Genomic DNA, 6,000 nt, shown 5'->3' with positions numbered 1-6,000 from the left:
AAAAAAAAAAAAAAAAAAAAAAAAAAAAAACCCACTGATCTAGTTCCAGACTTTGGGCATTTTACCACTATTTATCATGCTATAAATAAATAAATTTACTATTATATCTAATTCAGTAAGTGTATAAAAAAAGTTACCTGGTTCTTTTTTCTATTTTATTATCAGGAACAGTTTTCAAATTGTAAATTTACTATCAGTTGCCAAGATTTCATACTATTTGGTCAAAAGATGTAGTAACTCATTGGATTAATGTTGTTGTTTCACCATTGTACATTATTTGAAAGAAACTTTCCCCTAGTAATGTCAATAATGCAGATGAGACATACAATTTTCTCATTCACATTATCATATATCTCTCATCATTCTGTATTGTTTTCAATATAAGAAGGTGAAACTACAAAGAATAAGCTTTAAATTATACCAGGCCTCCTTTAATTTGGGGAAAACAAAATATTCCAATTTTTCTTAAGTTTTCTCATTTTTTGAGCCTGGTAGACCCAGAATTGCTTTTAAGATAAGTGTTAAGAAAAAATACATGTTTCATAATAAGAGAAATCATGAAACTGATCACTTAGTTGCAACAAAAGAAAATACAAACCATCTATTACTAAACTCAAAACAGAAAATAATATAGAAAAGTCACATGTTTGCTATATCAAACTTCCATCAGGTAGACTTTACAAGACACTTTGGTCAAAGTTTTGTGGTCCTTAAGTGTCTGAGATAGCAGTTTTATTTTAACACTTGAACAACATCATAATTTATCTTTTATCTTTTTCAAACCCACCCAAAGCTAAGCATTGTGCTCTGTTGTATAGAGTAGATGGCAGTGTCCTGTCTTTATTAATAGAACAGACTGCACATCTCTTCTGGATGTTTTAGCTGACATCACTTCTGCAAAGGTGATGAGTTTAACTTGCAAATAAAATAAGAACACACAGAGGCCAACATAGTCTCATATAGTCCACAGTGTCCAAATAAGCCCTTGAATGATTTTTTTAAATACCAGTAATGCATACAGAAGAAGGGTAACACTTTATATAGCAACGAATAAATACATCAAATACAAACTGGATAGCTGTGCAAGTCCAAAGGACAAAAGTTTATGATGCAGAAAGGTCAACTGTCTTATGTGAGTCTGAGTCTTTCAGACTTTTTTTTGTTCCCATTATGGAGTCATTCATTACTTGTCAGCTCCCATCACGTAGCAAGAACCAATATTTACTAAAACCCACTGAAGTGTGTAGTCACCTTAAATACACATCCCACAGAGTTAATGCAAATAAGGCCTTATTTAACATTTATCATTATCTTCATGATAAATGACCAAATAGGATATTTTCTTTAATTAGGACATAAAAGTTTTCTTTCAGTAGAAAATTCAAACTTCTATGTTAAACAACTTCTGGGTGTTAAACTGAATTGAACATTATTGTTTAGAATTAAAATGCAGAATATTGAAAAAAATTCAGGTGGCCTCCTATTGTGCTTCCACCTTATTCTATATAGGCTAGTGCCTTCTTTGGTCCCTGTATCCATTCTTTTTGTGGCCCTTGATATGGGGTTTGGATGTTTGTCGATTCCAAATCTCAGGCTGAAATGTGATTCCCAACATTGGAGGTGAGGCCTAGTGGAAGGTGACTGGATCCTGGGGGAGGATCCCTCATGAATGGCTTAGCAACATCCCCTTGGTGATAAGTGAGTTCTCGCTCCAAGTTCACGTGATATTTGGTTGTTTAAACGAGTGTGACACCTCCTCCCCACCTTGCTCCCTCTCTCACCATCTACGTGCCTGCTTCTCCTTTGCCTTCCACCATAACTGGAAGCTTTCTGAGGCCTCACAAGAAGCAAATCCTGTCACCACACTTCCTATGGAATCTACAGAACTAGGAATCAAATCTCTTTCATTTACAAACTACCTAGCCTCAGATATTCCTTTATGGCAATGCAAAAGCAAACTAAGACAGAAAATTGGTACTGAGGAATGGGCTGTTGCTATAAAGGTTCCAGAAACTATGGAAGCAGCTTTGGAAGTGGATAATGGGCAGAGGCTGAAAGAGTTTGGAAGGCTCACAAGAAGTAGGAAGATGAGGAAAAACTTGGAACTTCTTAGAGACTGGTTAAATGGTTGTGATGAAAATGCTGACAGAGATACAGACATTGATGTCCAGGCTAAAGAGATCTCAGGTGAAAATGGGAAACTTATTGGGAACCAGAATAAAGGTCACCCTTCTTATTCCCTAACAAAGAACTTGACTGCATTCTGTCCAAGTCCTAGGAATCTGTGGAAATTTGAATTTAAGACTGATGACTTAGGGTATCTGGCAGAAGAAATTTCTAAGCAGCAAAGCATTCAATATGTGATCTGGCTGTTTCTAACAACCTAAATGAGATACAAGGGCAAATAAATGACTTAAAATTAGAATTTACAATTAAAAGGGAAGCAGTAAAAGTAAAGTAAAAGTTTGAAAAATTTGCAGCCTGGCCATGTGGCAGAGAAAAAGCATTTTCGGAAAAGGAATTCAAGCAAGCTACAGAGCAACTACTTGCTAGAGAGACTGGCATGACTAAAAGGGAGCCAAGTGCAAATACCTAACACAATGGAAAAAAGGTCTCAAAGGCATTTTACAAGTCTTCAAGGAAGCCCCTGCCATCATAGTCCCAGAGGCCTAGGAGGAAAGAATAGTTTCCCGGGCCAGGTTCAGGGCCCCATTGTCCTGATCAGCCTTGGGATACTGCTTCCCACATCCTGGCCACTCCATCTCTAACCTTGACTCAGTGGGGTTTAGGTACAGGTATAGCTCAGGCTGCCACTTTGAAGAGCACAAGCTGTTATACACCTTGGTTGCTTCTACATGGTGTTAAGCCTGCAGGTGCACAGAATACAAGAGTGAAAGAGGCTTGGCCACTCCCACCTAGATTTTAGAGGATGTGTAGGAAAGCTTGGTTGCCCAAGTAGAAGTCTATCACCAGTGCAGAGCCCCAACAGAAAAACTCTACTAGGGGAATGCTGAGGGGAAATGTGGGATTGGAGACCCACAAAAAGTCTGCACCAGTGTACTGCCTAGTAGGGCTGTGGTAAGGCGGTCACTGAACTCCAGACCTGAGAAGGGTAGAGCCACCAGTAGATTGCAGCTTCAGCATGGAAAAGCTGCAGGCACTCAACTCTAGCCTAGGAGAGCAGCCATGTGGACCCACAGAAGCCACAAGGGCAGGGCTTCCTAAGGCCATGAGAGCCCAGCCCTCACACCAAGATGTGGGACATGAGGTCAAAGGAGATTGTTTTGAAGCTTTAAGATTTAATGACAGCCCTGCTGGGTTTCTGACTTGTGTGGGGCCTATTGCCCCCCTTTTTGGCCAATTTTCTCCCCTTTTGGAATGAGAATGTTTACCCAGTGCTTGTACCACCATTGTATCTGGAGAGTCAATAACTAGTTTTTTGTTTGTTTATCTCACAGGCTCATAGATGGAAGGAACTAATTTCCAGATGAGACTTTAGACTTGAGACTTTTGAGTTAATGTTTGCATGAGTTAAGACTTTGGGGGCCTATTGGAAAGGCATGACTGGTATTTTGAAATATGAGAAAGACATGAGATTTGGGAGTCCAGGGGCAAAATGATGTGGTTTGGATGTTTGTCTCCTTAAAATCTCATGTTGAAATGTGATTCTCATTGTTGAAGGTGGGCCTGGTCAGAGGTGACTGGATCATGGAAGAGGATCGCTCATGAATGGCTTAGCACCACTCTCTTGGTGATTAGTGAGTTCTTGCTCTAACTTCATGCAATATCTGGTTATTCAAAAGAATTTGGTACCTCCCCTCCCTCTCTTGCTCCCTCTCTCACCATGTGATGTGCCTGCTCCTCCTTTGCCTTCCACCACGAGTGGAAGTTTTTTGAGACTTCATCAGGAGGAGATTTCTAGTACTATGCCTCCTGGAAAGCCTGAAAAACCATGGAACAATTAAACCTCCCCTTTTTTTTTTTTGAGATGGAGTCTCCCTCTGTCGCCCAGGCTGGAGTGCAGTGGCGCGATCTCCGCTCACTGCAAGCTCCGCCTCCCGGGTTCATGCCATTCTCCTCCCTCAGCCTCCCGAGTAGCTGGGACTACAGGCGCCCGCCACCATGCCCGGCTAATTATTTGTATTTTTAGTAGAGACAGGGTTTCACCATATTAGCCAGGATAGTCTCAATCTCCTGACCTCGTGATCCACCCACCTTGTCCTCCCAAAGTGCTGGGATTACAGGCGTGGGACACCGCGCCCGCCTTAAACCTCTTTTTCTTATAAATTACCCAGCTCCAAGTGTTTCTTTACCATGATGCAAAAGCAAATTAACACAGCCCTAGATGAGATTTTCATAACATCCTTTTGGTTTTTTTTCCCTACTCCAGGATCCTGGTGTGATGGGGATATAGCTAAAGTCAGAGATGACTATTTGTCTTTTCCATCTTACCCCATGGAAGAAAACTGGGCCTCGTGCTGACCCCAAATAGCCTGAATAACTCCAGGTTAAGGGCCCACATCAGTGAGAGGTTTTGGGGATATTATAGCAAAGGCAGAAGCTGAGTGAGACAGAATTTAGAAGAGATCAAGGAGAGACCATGCCATGTAAGTCAGCAAATTCTGCAATATGGCTGCTATGATTTGGATGTTAGTTTCTCCAAACCTCATGTTGAAATTAGATCCCAAATGATGGAGATGAGGTCTAATGGGAGATACCTTAGTCATGGGGGTGGATCCCTCATGAATAGATTAATGCCACTTTCTGCAGGGAGTGAGTCCTCACTTTATTAGTTTCCACAAGAGCTGATTCTTAAAAAGAACCTAGAACCTCCCCTCTTGCCCTCTCTTGCCTCCTCTCTTACCATGTGATCTCCGCACACACTGGCTCCCCTTCCCCTTCCACCATGAATATAAGTAGCCTGAAGCCTTCATCAGATGCAGGTGTTCTTTCACCTGCAGAACCATAAGCCAAATAAACCTCTTTTCTTTATCAATAATCCAGCCTCAGGTATTCGTTTATAGCAATATAAATGAACCAAGACAACGGGTTTTCATGGGTTCTGAGAACCCATACAGTTGTTCCATAATAGGTCCAGCATTGAAATATTTTCCTTAGAAATTATTCAAATATAGTTACTAGAATCTAGAGTAAACTACTTTTAAGATAAATGTTAAAATTAAATCTAATTTCCCGAAGGTTTTAAAAATCTTATAGTTGTTGCTCAATTTCCATCCCTAACTGTAAAGTCAAAGTAGGATTAAACTGACAATGGCATTCTCAACATAGCCTTCAGGTCAACAGAAAAATTGTAAAAAAAAAAAAAAAAAAAAAAAAAAAAAAATTATATTAGAGCTAATAAAATAACTCAAAATTCAAGGATGCAAGGTAAATTTGCAGCAATAGCTTTTCTATATAATAGCAAAAAATAGAAAATAAAATTTCCAAATGAATGCAGCTCCCAATAGCAGCAATAATAATCCAAATTACTATAGCAGTAACAACAAAATCAATAAAGAAATTATGAATAACTCTGTAAGGAAAATTATAAGAAGCTATAAAGAGAAGTAAAGAACTGTAACACATATGTAAGTAGGAAATTATTTACAGTATAAATATCAATTCCTTCCAAATTAATTTGTATTTTTAGTATAATTCCAATGAAAATTCTAATGAAAGTAATTTTAGAAGCTCTTAAAATTTTCCAATGCTTATTTGAAGAAAGTATTCTAGATCATAAAGAATATTCTGAATATGAATATTAATAAAATATTTTGTCTAATGATAAAATATATTTTGTGACATAACATGTAACACAGTGAAGAAATGGCTGAGAAAGTTATGTACAGATTAGAGGGAAAATATGGGTATCCCAGAAACATTCAATTTTATGTATTCGTTCATTCAATAAATATGTAATGCCTGTCATATGCCAAGCACTGTGCTAATTATTAAAGGGACAATAAAATTCCTTCAGATGTTTGGTGGGGAAAAATTAAC

The 6,000-nt window shown here is 38.7% G+C and overlaps 1 protein-coding gene across 2 annotated transcripts in view; it reads right to left on the bottom strand.

Moving 5' to 3' along the window:
- The window catches only part of INPP4B (inositol polyphosphate-4-phosphatase, type II, 105kDa), a 501,991-nt gene that overhangs the window by 447,680 nt on the left and 48,311 nt on the right, over positions 1 to 6,000 (bottom strand). Inside the window, exon 2 of one of the 2 annotated variants that reach the window (XM_011970320.1) lies at positions 3,844 to 3,942. The exons of the other annotated variant lie outside the window; for it this stretch is intronic. The gene's annotated coding sequence lies outside the window, so the exon portion shown is untranslated. The remainder of the gene's footprint in view (positions 1 to 3,843; positions 3,943 to 6,000) is intronic. 2 annotated transcript variants of the gene reach the window in all.

Source organism: Mandrillus leucophaeus, unplaced genomic scaffold (assembly GCF_000951045.1).
Source record: "Mandrillus leucophaeus isolate KB7577 unplaced genomic scaffold, Mleu.le_1.0 Scaffold943, whole genome shotgun sequence".
Classification (NCBI taxonomy): domain Eukaryota; kingdom Metazoa; phylum Chordata; class Mammalia; order Primates; family Cercopithecidae; genus Mandrillus; species Mandrillus leucophaeus.
Note: the sequence above shows the minus strand (reverse complement) of the source record. Positions and strands in the feature narration are given on the sequence as shown.